This window comes from Lepus europaeus, chromosome 20, assembly GCF_033115175.1.
Source record: "Lepus europaeus isolate LE1 chromosome 20, mLepTim1.pri, whole genome shotgun sequence".
In the NCBI taxonomy this organism is placed as follows: Eukaryota; Metazoa; Chordata; class Mammalia; order Lagomorpha; family Leporidae; genus Lepus; species Lepus europaeus.
This window is the reverse complement of record NC_084846.1, coordinates 47,999,523-48,014,846: the sequence shown is the minus strand read 5'-3', so window position 1 is coordinate 48,014,846 and position 15,324 is coordinate 47,999,523.

Below are 15,324 nucleotides of genomic sequence, written 5' to 3'. Positions count from 1 at the left end.
CCAAGGTTGTAGGTGTGTATAGGTTCTCAGCTGTCCTGCAGGTTCTAGGTGGGTTACAACTTTGGGCCCTCTAGAATCATGGATGCAAGCCAAGTCTTAGTGAGGCTTGCATTGATACCTACTGAAACAAGCACATTCTGCCAGAGTACAGGTTTCCACCTGATACTAGGACACCAGCCTAAGGATGGGGCTCTCAGGACCTGCTTGAGGTTAGGTGTGACCAGCCCAGCGCTGACTTTCAGGATACAGTCCTGTGGATCCTTGCTATCAGAAACCAGTTATTAAAGTGGCCGCTTGGCTGTTCAGATTGGCACTAGGCTTCATCATATTTGGGTTTCAGAATCACTGGTCCTTTGAAAGCCTGGAGGAGGGAAGCACAGGTGCAGGTGAGGGTGGCAGTGATACATGCTGAACCAAGTTCATGCCACAGGACCTAAGGGTCTCCAACTGATGCTGAACAAGTCTACAGAGTCTACAGAGTTCTGACCTGAGCTCCATAGCTGTTGGGTAGGTGACTTGGTTCATGAGTAGAGGGGGAATACATCAAAGAGTATCTTAGTCTCCATCAAGTGCCAGGCTCTCATGTTTTTGTTTTTTCTTTTACTTTCTTTTTTCTCAGTATGGTTCATTCAACATCTTTTCAGATGCAAACCTTCAAAGAATGTGTTTTTGTTTAAGTGTCTTTTATTTTTTATAACTTTAAAAATAAACTTTATTTTTTATTTTCATGGTTTTTTAAAAAGATGACACTTGGTAATTTAAAGTACCATGTTTTTCATCTTAAATTTTACCTATTAATAACAATTCCATTTAAATATCTTATCTAACAACACCAAAATCTGTGTCACATGAGTTTCTGATTTCATTGTCTATCTTTTCTAAGTTTTTAGTATTGAGAATTTTTTATCTTTGATGTGGCAAAAATTATAGAAACTCTTTCATTGCTAGGTTTCAAGTTTGTGAAGACTGAATACTGCCAGTTTTCATTTAAGTTATGGAATATGTGTGAAGAGATCTCAAAGTTCTGTGGCTTCATGAGGCCTCTCCTAATTTGAAAGATGCAAATTTTAAGTTTTCAATTTACTCCATAACCAAGAGGGAAGATACAGGAAACTATTTTTGTCTTCTGGGGCCCTACAATAAATTGACCAAATGTAAAAAGGTTAAAAAGTTCCAATCACTCAAATATTTTTCCTTCTTTCTCAATAAAATAAACTCTCCTATCCTGATGAGCATGGGTGGTCTCAAATGGCTCTGAACCATTGTTTCTGCATACTCTCCAAATTCTATAACTGTTTTTAGTGGAGTACATAATCTGATACATGCTACTAAGATGTAAAGTGAAGCTTTTAAACTTCAGGTTCTAAAATTCTGCTAAAGAAATTTTATAATGATGTGTGAAAAGACATATTTTACTCTATTCATATCATGCTAAGTGTATAGCTGCAAACAGTACAGTCTCTTTTCCACTATCTCTTCTGACCATTGAGTGAATAATGCTAGTCTTGAGGATCTGGGAAAAGACAATCATAGCGGAATCCTGACACACTAAGCCTACAGCAAACACTATTGCCAAGTTGTTCAAATAAAACAGACTCTATGAATTTTTGCAAGGCCTGTTACTAGAATCAAAGTTTTCCAATCAACTTAAAATACACTTAGGTGATAAAATAATATACTAATCAGTACCTTTAACAAATAGCAGCAAGGTATTAGACAGCAAAATTAAGTTCAAAAGAGTTGTTATTATTGATGTGGGTAAGCAAATGAGGTAAAGACTAAGGTTTCATCTGGTCTTAGGAATGAACCTGAATGTCAAAATGCTCTCAGATACTTGTCTCCTCTCTGACCTGTTCCTCAAAAGGATTCAGAGACTCGTTTGTTCTTGCATAAACCTAAACTAGTCACATTTGAGAGAGAATCTCACGAAGAATAAAACTCACATTGCAGATACATAGCTTGTGTATTTATAGGGAGGAGATGGGAATGCAGTGGATAGTTAGTTCATGGGTAGCCAAAAGCCTTCAGTTCACAAAAACACTCTCTGAAATTTGAGTGTGCCACTTACACCAAAGTTGTGATTGATTCAAGATTCAATAATGTGAATGCATTACCAAAGTTTATCAAAACACACCAAGCTAACATATGTGTTTACTATAAGTGCTAAATAAAAGTGAAATTAATTCATAAATATTTTTATATCTTCTTTACAGAAATGTCTATTCAGATCATTTGTTCATTTTTAAATTGATTTTTGTTGTTGAGTTGTTTGAGTTCCTTATATATTCTACACTTAATCTCTTTGGGGCGAGTGGTTTGTAAATATTTTCCTTCGGTGTTCTGGTTGTCTCTCCACCCTATGGACTGTTTCCTTTGTTACATGAAAGCTTCCCACTGATCTATTTTAACCTTTGTTGCCTATGCTTTTGGAGTCTTAGACAAAAAATAGCTCCTGTGCTAATGTATTAAACTGCTTTCTTTATGTTTGCTTTAAGTAGTTTCAAAGCTTAAGGCTTTACAGTTAGGTCTTGGAACCATTTTCAGTTAATTTTTTTGTATATGATGAAAGAAAAGGCCAAATTTTTCTTACTTTATTTTGTTAAGATTTAGTTATTCATTTCAAAATTAGAATATAGAGAGGAGATACAGAGAAAGATCTTCCAACCACTGGTTAACTCTCAGGTTTGCTGCAACTACCAGGGCTGGGCCAGGCCAAAATCAACAGGTAGGAGATTTCTCCAGGTCTTCCACATAGGTAGCAGGGGCCTAGGCACTTGGGCCATTTTCTGCTGCTTAATTTCAGGCCATTAGCAGGGAGCTGGATCATAAGTGGAGCAGCTGGACTTGAGCCAGCACCCATATGGAATGCTGGCATTGCAGGTGGCAGCTTTACCCACTACCCCACAACACCAGCCCCAAAGGCCAAGTTTTGATCTTTTTATGACTAATCAATTTTCCCAGATCATTTACTGAAGAAATTGTCCATTCTGCTACATTTGCTCTTGCTGCCTTTTTCGAAAATCAGTTGCCTATGTGTATGTGGACCAATTTATGGGTTCTCTACTCTGTTCCTTCGGTCTATATAGTCTGTTAGGGTAATTATAGTCTACAATAATCCATTATGTATTTCAAAATTACTATAAATGAAATATTTGAAGTATTCCAATTCATAAAATGATAAATATTTGAGAAGATAGGGATGCTGAGTCACCTAACTTGATTTTTTTACTTCATAAACATGTGTCAAATTACCACACTATATACCATTACATATAAATACAAGTATCATATGGCAAAGAAAGGTATAAATGACATAAAAATTATATATATGTATATATAGAAAATTCAATATATCAGTGGAATTTATTTTTAGAACATTCAGGAATTTACATAATTATCACTGCTATTTGGGTTTTCATTGTTATTTCTATTCTTTCTCCAATTACCAACTTCTAATGATTATTATTTTTTCAAAGAATAAACTTAATAATGTTCTACCTTAAGAGTCATGAAAAGAACAACAAAGTTTCCATTTTTAGGTCAAGCAAGTTTTTTTTTTTTGCTTGAGTTCTTACTATTGTGGGCATAATTGTGTTAAAATACAGGCAAGTTGATCATGCTAGAAAGAAAGTAGCATTGAACAAAAGTATAAATTCCTTAGATCAAAGACAATGAGTATGATTAGTAATGACATTTAAATAAATAACATGTAAACAGCCAAAAATGAGTTGCACTTTTAATTTGTATGTATAACAAAATATAAAATAATTTTTATATGAAAATATACTCGTTATCTCTAAAATTAAATGGAAATAATTTTACTATTAAAAGAAGAAGAAAACACTGATAAAAATAAAATTGCTCTTTTAAAATAGAGTTTATTTGAGGAAAATAATTGGGATGTGAAGTGTACAACCATAAAACCTCTTAACAAATGTCAAAATATCTTAAAATTACATGCATATATTTTAAATATTAGTATTAGTGAAAAGTATGTAAACTTACGTAAGTCAAATATAGGGACCAAAAGCTGATAATTGGTTCCATATAGATAGTGGGAGTCACATGGATTTACTATGAAATTTTTACTACATCAGTAGTAAATTCAGCAGCAGTGATGACAGAAGAGTAAAAGGTAGTATATTTTACAAAATAAAAAAAATTAACGTCTCTAATGAACGAAACAGCAAATATATATGACTGTCAAAATTTCGGAACATAATGATTTAATATCTAAAAGTTTTCTTCGTTAGAAAATGTCACAGGTATCATTTGCAACTCAACCTTTTCTTTTGAGCTGGGGAGTTTTTAAATTTTATTTTATTAATATGCGTAGAATGCATTTCATGTATTTCATAGATACAGTTCTAAGCTGATAAGCATACTATACTCCCTCCTCTTTTCCCTCTCTGAAACCTCTGCTTCCTTCCTTTCATTTTTTTCTTCAATATTTGCAAGACATATTTTAAATCCACTCTGAATCACAGGTTTAATTCACTACTAATCATGACATTCAACAAGTAAAAGGTAGGAAGATCACAGTTCCATGGAGTATAAACAAGGGCTAAAAACAACAATCATATCACAAGATGCCCATTTCATACCTATTCATTTTTTGTATTCTATATTAACGGCCACGTATATGAGAAAACACTTCTTATTTGCCTCTTTGGAATGGCTTATTTCACTAAGCATAATGATTTCCAGTTGTATCCATTTTATTACAAAACACTGGATTTTTCAACCTTTTGAAATACACTGGCTGGTATATACAACAAACCATTAAGAATTCAAATTAATTAAATCAAGAATGTCAAACTAATGAACACTCCTAGAAAAGATTATGTTACCAAAGTGTTTTGATTTACTTTCCATTTCATTTTTATAATTGATTCTGCACTTCTCTGTTTCTGAGCCACCCCCAAAATATCTGCCCCTTTTTGAAACCATATAATAGAAGCATCATTACAAAGACAATCCCCCTGAGACACTTTGAAAGTACGTACTTCCCCAATTGCATTGAGAGCAATGAATACATATTGTAATATTTATAAAGATGATGGTGATGATAATTATGGAAACCTAAAGTAATGGAGGGTTTATTTCATGCAAAGCTCTATGCTAAATGCTTAACACTCATTACCCATTATCCACAATAGACCTATAAAAAACACTGCAGCTTGAACATGTTAAGTAACTTGCTTTAATTAGTACTTGGGGAAGTTGAGGTTTCATGCTGCATTGCCAAATCTCAGTGTTTCACAATTTGATTATGACAGTAGAATAGTAGACAATGATATATATACAAATGGAATTCTCCAGCAGTGTCATTAAAAAGTGCAGGGATATTCTAAACAGAAGTCTTACTTGATTTTTCATTATCCTAAGAGATCAAAATAAATATATCTTCTATATACATAACATTATCAAGCATGTTATATTAGATATTAAAAGGAGAGTAATGCTGATTATACAAATCCAATGAGCATGTTAAGAAGCATGTTCTCAGAAGCTGAATCATTCTAAACATATCCCTGGGTAATATGCTTTCTCAATGGATCAAACAAAGCATACCTAATAATAATATTCTATGAATTTTGTTGGTGTGGAAATATCTAAAGAACACTTAATTAACCTCACAGATTTTTTTTAATATTTAAACTTGATTGTATCTCCATTGTATTTTAGTTAATACATTAATTAATTAATGCATTTGGCCATAGGGTTTGATGACAAAAGTTGTTTTAGCTAGTGCCATTGCTGAATTGGCTGCTCTTGAGAATCCTGATGTGGCAACTCAATATGAAATCAATAGCAAATGTTGATCCCTTAACAATTTTCCCAAATGTTTTTACTATTTTTCCACATTGATGCATTGTATAAGTCAGGATCTAAATATGTGTACTTGACTGAATGGTGTATATATTCATGAGTTATCTATCACCCCCTGGAGATACACACAAGATTTTGTGAGTATATGGGAGGTTGAATTAAGGGTATCAAAACAGGTAGAAGTAACTGGTTCTAGTGTACCACAGTGGGATGAGTAAAAATCACAATGATGTTTAAAAATCTTTCATAAGGAACTGGAGGAAAGAACGGGGTAGGTACTAAATGTGCAGGAAGGGTGGGAATGTGGGTAGCTTGCTGGCCTGACTTGATTAGTTGACACTTTATGCCCAGTGAGGCATTGCCCTGCGCCCCATAAAGTTTTCCAAATATTTGTAATGGCTTCCACATGAAGATGTACATATATATATATATATATATGTGTGTGTGTGTGTGTGTGTGTATTAGGCACAGATGTGTCCATATTTAAGATATACAATGCGTTGGGAATTTTTTTATTAGTGTCCATTACTTTTGTAGCAAGTACCCCAAATTGGAACTCATCACAACAGATTTACATCAGGTTAAATGTTAGCACGATTTTACATCGTCTTCACAAGTGTTTGCATTCTGCCCTGCTTGTTACTAGAGGTGAATAAGGGTCATGTTACAAATTCCATGGATAAAATCTTCATGTTGCATTTAAGATTTATTTACTTATTTGAAAGAGTTATAGCTGGAGAGAGAGGCAGAGGAAGATCTTCTGTTCACTACCCAGGGCTGGGCCAGTGTGAAGCTGGAGTCCAGGACCCATTTGGGTGGCAGCTGCCAAAGCACTCTAGTTATCTTCTGCTACTTTCCCAGGCACACTTGCAGGGCTCTGGGTCAGAAATGGAGCACCCAGAACTCGACATGCACTCCTATGGTATGCCACTGTCACAGGCAGTGGCACAACTCACTACACTACAAAAGAGGCACTTACATGTCTCTATTCACCCTTTCCACCTGGGGAGGAGGGTGCAGATTTAGTAAGCAAACCTTTCTTCTGTGAGCACAGCCTTCCTCTTCTTATCCAGAAATCCTGTAGGAAAATGATAGACCAATAGATCTTAAGAGTTATGGATTTATCTTTATCTTCCCTGACTGCTTGTAAATATGACTACTGTTGCTTACATATACACAATTAAATGAGAATTTATTACTTTTTAATTTGGGGCTTATTTTATATGTATATTATTTGAATTTTTAAAAATAGAGCACTGAATTTGGAAAATTTATCACATTGCTTTTGTTTTGATTTCAAGAATCAATTTGACGAGCGTTTGCTCCCACTTACCTTTCTCCAATTGTTTTGTATTGGCTACGAGCTACTCTGGGATCTGCTCTTGGAAATGCTCACATGGCCTAATTAACTGGATGGCTTTTCTCTCTTCCATATTCTGGAAAGAAATATTCTTCAGCTTAAAGACATGAACAGGAGAGATATAAAAAGAAAAACTAAGTGTTTGATATCTATCATTTATCTACCAATGACTTTTATATTTAAATGTGAATTATATCTAGAAGCAAATGCACCTATTACAAATGGGGGAGAAACCAGTGTTCAGAGTAAGTTACTTATAGTTTATTTCAAAGATCATGAATTACTACAAAAATGTAAATGAAAAGAAAAATAACTTTAGGATAAAATCATTGTAACATTGCAATGAATTTTAAGAACAGAGTCTTTCAAATAGACCTTATATTTAATGCATAGAAGTCATATTTGCTTTATGAAATACTTTTTTATTTCTTTTATAATGAGAAATTTGCTCTACCTCTGGGTCAGAAGTACTGTGTTTCAAAGCTAACATGATTCTATTCCTGCTGAGTGTACATTTAAAGCTGTAACTTTCAAATGTAGTATAAATAAGTCTAACTAGTGTAGGAAAGGGGTCAAATAAGGTAAAATCATGTATTCCTTTCAAACATTTTTAATTAACATGAGAGCATTTACAATACACATAGAATGACTGTAGAAATGAAATATTAATCCAGATATTACCCATATAATTTTAATGACAATATTCTGATGGATTATCTATTATTTATATTATTTAAATATTGTATTTAAATTAGGGGAAGAATAATACTTTAAAAAGTTCATAGAAAATGTAATTAAAGATCACTATTTTGAAGCAAAAAAGAAAATCTTAAAATATATACATAGAAGCAGTCTTTGATAAGCTCATGAAAAATGCATATTAATGAACAACAATGCCTTGACTTCAAAATACTTTTACTTCAAACTTTATTTTCATTTTCCCAAGAACTTTCTGAAGTCTTCTTGTATTATCTACCCTTTATTGTCCTATCAACAGCATATTTACGTTTAATTTTACTTGTGGTATAATTTGGCGTGTCATAAACGTTACAACTGGATTTCTAATGTAGTGTTGTCAAAGAGTGGTTATCTTATGTAGGGGTCACATGAGGAAGGTGGAAATGAGCACATTATCCCATTGTCTTCCCAACCCCAGAGAGTCAGGTATCCTGTGTCAGTGTCTTCAACATTTGGTCCACAACCAGTGTGCACCCTTGGTTGGCTGGTTGGTTTTTGAGCTGTTTGGGATGACATGGCCTTCTACTTGTTGATGTCTCACCATCCAGTCTCCCATGGAATCCTCACAGCTCCATGGAAGACAAGATCTTCCACAGTCAGAAAGTAGTGCAAAAGCAAAATGCCTTCTCAATTTCTCATAGCTTTTGGTTTAATATGAGAGCCCAATGGTTAAAGCTGTCTACTTCAGGCATATTCTTGCTTATTGGGTGGGAGATGATCCCTAAAAAACACAGGCTGGCTGGTAGTACTTTACATACACAAAAGGAAGAATTCCAAAGGTAAAACCAAGCATCCATATCAGTGACATATCAAGGTTGAAAAAAAAATTTACATCTTACAAAATATACTCAGCAAAATACTTTTATCTTAGGGTTTTTATGGCATCTCCATGATCCTAAAGTTGCATTTCAAAAATCATTTTTTTGAGATTAAATTATGGGAAAAGATTTTAACCATCTCCCACATTTGCAATGTAAATTTTAAATCCAAAATGATGCTCTTTATGCTGCTGTGATGTTGTTAACACTTAATAAAAAACAAATGCACTTATTTACATGATTTTACTATAATCCCTGTACTAGTCCTGAAAACATCATTACAGAAAGATACTACAAATATAATTAATTTTAAATTAAATTTTTATTTTAAGGGATTTTGTTTGTAAAATGAAATTGTCCATGTTCCACAAACAACAAACGTAGAACCAGATTTTTAACACCTGACTGTGTGATTCCAAAATTTGTACTTTTTAACTATGATAAAAAAGCAATAGGTATTCTACATGAATGCTTGTCCTTCAAGATATAAAAATACTAAGCTCTACCTTTAAACAGCAAGTGTATTTCTCCAGTAATGTACAGGTAAAATAAAAAGGTCATCATAGCTCTTTTGAAGCTAATAACTTCTATGGAGCCCCCAAATAAACATCTTCTTATGCCTATATTTTAGAACTGAAGTACTACTTACCAAATATGTGATCCACTAAGATCTTTGTCCTGCCCCAGTGATTATATTCAACTTTCTCTCATCTCCAAATTGCATCATCAGTTTAGGATAACTGGGGTGTCCATGGTTTGGTGTTTACATATCATTTCTTTAAGTAGTTCTTACAACTATCAATAATAATTCATTGACAACCATTAATTGACAGACATACAATTTTGAGTGACTAGCAATGAACACTACAAAACTGTTTGGTGCTCTTACTCTTAATTGATGAATAACAGTTCTCACAGGGATTCATGTTGCATGACCATGAAACTTATTCCAATGGTCTTGGATAGCTTTACATTCAATTTTATTCTAGAGAAATCAGTCTGACTCTCAAAAAAATTAGTGATGTCCTTCATAAAATGTGTTTCCTACTTGTGGCAATAACATCTTTTAAGTTACATTGTTTTACCACTTTAAGAATAAGAATATAGTGGTGAGTGATGCCAAAGAGATAATTCTGCAGAAATTCTGTTGGACCCCATGCTATTGACTTCTACAAGATAAAGAGAAAGAGAACAACATTCTTTGTATTTATATTCAGAATTTTATGATTAATAAATTTTTGATGTTGTGATAACCTTGTCCTAATTCCTACTGAAAGTAGGCAATCATGTACTTTCCTAAAAGTTAAATAGTATATTCTCAGGAAAGAGTTGCCTGGACCAAAATGTAGTCAGTTGATCTGAAAGAGTCATGTTATTTATTGTTAATTTTCAGTTTTAATTATTTAATTATTTATTTATTTAAAACATATTTTCCTTGCAGCCTACCTTAGCTCTCAAAATGTTCCTGAGATCATGGCAAGTATTCATCAAATGACAATGTTTTATTACAGCCTAAAGGATCTTTTTAAAAGAAAAATATTGCAAACTCTAGCCATTAACTCTAACAGATATCTGGAATGTGAACTAGGTACTCCAGCCCTTACATCAATCACGCTGAAAAAAATCTTTGTTGAGTAAGAGATGGAAATAAGTCAAAGAGGGGTGGGCATCTTATGTGATTAGCATGGACACTGAAAAGTTCCGAGAAAGTGAAGAGTTAAGAAGCAAGAAAACTCAGACTCTGTCTTTGATAGATCTTGATGCCTCTTCCCACAATATTTTTGCTACCCCCAATAAATACCATTGGTCACACCCATCTCACCATATGGTCTTTTATGTTACCCAACTATAAGGAGAGTTTCTCAGCACACATATTTCAGAATATTTAATAATAGAAAAAATATACTGACGGTAAACTAAGATCACCATGAAGTGTGTAAGAGGATAGCCTATTACAGAAAGCCAGTTTATTAAAAGTCATTAGTCCAGACACTCTTTACATCCATTTTTATGGGTTAACTTATTTTAAAAATATTTACTTATGTATTATTTAGACTTACTGGAAAAACAGAGTGACAGAGAGAGAGACAGAGATCTTTCCATCAGTTCAGACCCTAAATGCCCTCCACATCTAGGTCTGGGCCAAGTAGAAGACAGGAGCCCTGACCTCGATCCAGCTCCTTCACTTGAGTAGCGTGGATTCAGTTATGTGCATCTTCCTATGCTCTCTTCCAGGATGTACATTTAGCAGGAAATAGGTGTGCAGCTTGAGCCCTGGTACTCTGATATGGATACGGGCATCCCAAGTGGTGGCTTTACCTGATGCACCACAGTATGTGCCCCATGAGTTACCCTATTAACCCTAAGTTTCATCTACTATTGTGTTAGTAATGGGACTCCATGGGCACAGTAGTGATGCATATGCTAACTGGCAAATAATTCATTCACAATTAGGAGATTTGAAGGAGAAGACTTTCTTTATAAGAGCCATCTTTGACATTAAGTACACAAGTACCTACCAATACTGCTGAATTCCCTCAGGTCTGACTGGGGATAGCATTGGACTCGCTTGGAATCCATCTAACTTTTCATAAATGTCTTCTCTCCTTAGAATTAGAATTTCTAGGGGCCGGCGCCGCAGCTCACTAGGCTAATCCTCTGCCTGAGGCACCAGCATCCCATGTGGGCGCCGGGTTCTAGTCCTGGCTGCTCCTCTTCCAGTCCAGCTCTCTGCTGTGGCCCGGGAAGGCAGTGGAGGATGGCCCAAGTGCTTAGGCACCTGCACCCACGTGGAAGACCAGGAGGAAGCACCTGGCTCCTGGCTTTGGATTGGCGCCATAGCAGCCATTTGGGGGGTGAACCAACAGAAGCAAGACCTTTCTCTCTGTCTCTCTCTCACTGTCTAACTCTGCCTGTCAAATAAAAAAAAAAAAGAATTAGAATTTCTAGTCACATTATTTTCTATTAATTAAAACATTTTGAAAATAAAGTTAGCATTTTTGTTTTCTACTTTTTCTGTCAGAAAAGCACATTTGTAATCTTGCAATAGGAATGAATAATCATGCTGTGACAAATAGTATTGATTATCTCAAAAGGAAAAATTGATAAAATGTATAAATTAAGGATAATGTAATTTGTATGATTTGTCATTTATTTTTTATTAAAACTAAATATGAGTAAAATTTGTGCTTATGCAAAAATAGTATGAGATCAGCATGTCATGAAGTTCTACTGTATCTAAAAGTTGAAGAAATAATGTGGACACTGAGTAAAACTGAACCATTGATAGGTGGAATCAATAAACTTTGATTCAAATATTTACCAGAAAATAAAGAACTATTGCTGTACACCTTTCAAAAACAAAGAAACTCTTAGAAAACATAATAATTCACACATAGACATTTTCAAGACATTTACTTTCTGTTTTTTAAAGATTCTTTGAAAAAGACAGAGGAAAAATTATATATTATCTTTCCTTGGCAGAATCAAAGTATTCTCGAAGTTAGGAGAAACTCATTTAGCTGGTAATGAACTATAATTTAAATGTACTAAAAGCCTTCACTCAAGGAAACATATCAAAACATAATAAAACTCACCATCTATTCAGAACATGTGAATTTTACATGCTCTAACTCTCTCAAAGCAGGGCACATCTGTATTTCTATTAATCATTAATGAAGTGTAAAATGGTTCCTGTGTTGGTGAAAACAGGAATAACTAGGGGGTAGGTGTTTGAAGTTTAGACTTCCCCGACTTCACTTCTGTCTCCTATGTCCTCTAGGAAAAGAAGTCATAATTACTGAGTTGATGACACTTTCTGTCAACTTCTTCATTAAGGGATTGATAAATTATACTGCATATAGCTTTTAGGCATAAGATAAAAGCAGAAAAGTGACTGATGCTGCATCAGAAGCAAATATAGACTTCTTGAATATAATTCTTAAAATAATAAAGGTAAAATGAAGAATTCTTCCCAAACTCATAGATATAGGGTTCAAGTGTTGTGAGTTCGTAGCTAGGGTTAAGAGCCAACAAAATGTTGAAAAATCTAAAAGAACAGTTTTCCACATACAGCAACATTGGGGCTGTGTTGGCAGGACTTCTCTCTTTCACCAGGCAAATGTTTGGACTCTGGAGAATTTTGTGGGTATTGGCTTTGAACGACAGTTTAGAGAGGGCATACTTGTAACTTGACAAAATACAAAAATAATAAAAGTTTATTCCTAGACTCAGCTTCCTTCCACAGAGTTGGGTCCCACTCCACAATTCTGTATCCAGCATAATCCATATGAAGATCTTCTCTAGCGATGCATTTACCTGGCTTCTGCCATACCCTTCTGCCTTACTCAATAGTTAATTCCTGCCAGGGGTCGCTGTGGCTAAATAACGGACTGGGGTTTGGGGATGGCCCCTGCTCTGGGAAAAGCACCCTGGTTCAGTTTGGAGGTCTTATTTTAACCTAAAACTGCATATCATCAAATGCCACATGATCTTCTCCAATTTAGAACTTTGTTTGACTTGGAGCACTTGTGGAACTGTCTTGCTTATATGCCGAAGGGGTCTATCATCTGTCTGGTTCAAAGTTGAAACCTGGGCTAGAACGTATTGTTCCTTCCAGTGCAGTCCTTTCTTCTCTGCTGACATAAGTTCCTTAAATGTTTCATGTTTCTCATACCAACAGATTTTTTATGGTCTTATTTTCACATTTCTTTGATTACATCATTGGGATTTTGGAAAAAGAGTGGGGTAAACATGTGGGCTCAATCTCCCCCATTGCTTTTCATGTAAAATTCAAATGCATAAGCAGGGCTTGTGTGTCCTGCTCTTTTCTTATGCCCTCCTGTGATTCAGTAGCTGGACTTTGCATCCTTCAGTCTCACAAATGAACCAGACTCTCAGCACTTGAGGTCTTGAACCAGTGACTTTGCTTTTCATTATTCTCATTCATCCTCAAATATCAAAAATCTAGGAAAATATCTAGTGCAAAGAAACCACACACTAAATACTTTTTGCATAGTCTTTGAATAATTCAACTTAAATATACTACATATATTTACATTCTAAAACCCACAAAGCTCCATAGCTTCTATGGAATTATTTTCTACTAGCAAAAATATAGTCTATACTTGCAAACCATATTTTTAAATTTTAATCCATATATAATGTGAGTTATAATAAAAACAACTATTAAGCATGACTTTATTTTTTTAAAGATTTATTTACTTATTTGAAAGGCAGAGTTACAGAGAGGCAGAAAGAGAGAGAGAAAGAGAGAGAAAGGTCTCCCATCCTCTGGTTCACTCTCCAAATGGCCACCATGGCCAGAGCTGGGTCAATGTGAAGCCAGGAGCCAGGAGCTTCCTCAGGGTCTCCCACAAGGGTGCAGGGGCCGAAGCATTTGGGTCATCTTCCACTGCTTTTCAAGGCTATAGCAGAGATCTAATCAGAAGTGGAGCAGCCCAAACTCAAACCAGGGCTCATAAGGGATGCTGGCACTGCAGGCAGTGGCTTTATCCACCACACCACAGTATCAGCCCTGTTGGACTCTCTTTAAGGGAAATTAATTACTTATCACATTTTAGACATTGCATATTTTATATAAAATATTCATCGATATAACAGTCTTATAATACAGATTTAAGGCATGAATTACTTTGAATATTTATTGTTTTGCTTTAAAAATATATTGTTAACTCACTTTGTAGGAATTCTGTCTCACCTGTGTTGGGCCATCAGTACCAACTAGATTGTTTTCCATGTGTGTTTGTGTGTGTGTGTGTACATGCACGCTTGCTGTTCCCAATCCAATTCCCCACATCAGCAATCCTGGGAAGGATATACATTAATTGTACTCATATTTTAATGATTATCAGTTCTGAATACTGGTGAGTTGAGCTCTTGAGATTTCAGCTATACTTTGAATGGGAAACACCCAGTTGTAACTAATACATATATTTCATACTTGGCCTACTTTTTCATAATTTCTTTTGAAGCAATAGAAGAAGTTGCAAAGGTACAAACTCAATAAGATTTTGAAGAATTTTTCCCTGTGCTAAGGTATGACCACTTTATCCTGCAATAACTGAATATTCTTAAGAACAAAGATAGGGACTTCTTCTATCTGTAAAAGTTTTTTTATAAGTGTTCACTATTACAGAAATATGATCCAAGATCCTTTAAGGAGGCACATTAGTGCTCTGGAAGTGCTTTTACTTCTTAGCACTTTAACTATAGTATATCATTCCATCCTCATGATGACACTCCCTATTAGTTGGTATTTTATAGCCCCATTCTACTGATAAGAAAGCAGAGATGCACATACTACAGCTGCTTACTTACAGAGTTGGATCTAAACACAGGTAATCTGATCCAAAGTGTAATTCCTCTGTTATTCTGTTGATAAAGTTTTAAATACAAAAAGAACTTTTCAATAAACTTAGTGATAACAACATATTGTACAGGAATTTGTGTTAGGGGTCTTCACAAAGTTCATGGAAACTGTATGTATATGTTCCAATTATCCATGAACTTTTTAAGCCCCCTTACATATGGTGCATGTGTGCATAGTTATTGAGC